We start from the raw sequence: 399 nt of genomic DNA on the forward strand, positions 1-399 counted from the left end.
GAGCTACAGAGCCGCTCACTGCAAAGAAGCGGCTACACTAGGACTTTAAAAGTTTATACTATCATCACACCAAGGGATTTCTCATCAACTTCTCTGAAATTTGTAGCTGGGCCATGCTGAGAACACATTCAGCTCAAACAGTACATACACAAGTGCCACCCATGTTGGTAACTGAGGTGAGAATCCAGATGCTCAGGTGATGAGACACTGGGTCAGATCTAAATTTAATTGTTTCATATTTGCAAGTAAGATTAGAGCAAGTCTTCAAAAGTGGAATTATCCTGATGCTTGTGTACCTAAAGAGAACATCAAACTGCCATACATGCTGCACTACGCCCAACCAGTGTGAACTGTTCGAATTTAGCGCCAAACACAACAGCATAGGACACTCTCAGCAGG

Source organism: Pygoscelis adeliae, unplaced genomic scaffold (assembly GCF_000699105.1).
Source record: "Pygoscelis adeliae isolate BGI_AS28 unplaced genomic scaffold, ASM69910v1 Scaffold38, whole genome shotgun sequence".
In the NCBI taxonomy this organism is placed as follows: Eukaryota; Metazoa; Chordata; class Aves; order Sphenisciformes; family Spheniscidae; genus Pygoscelis; species Pygoscelis adeliae.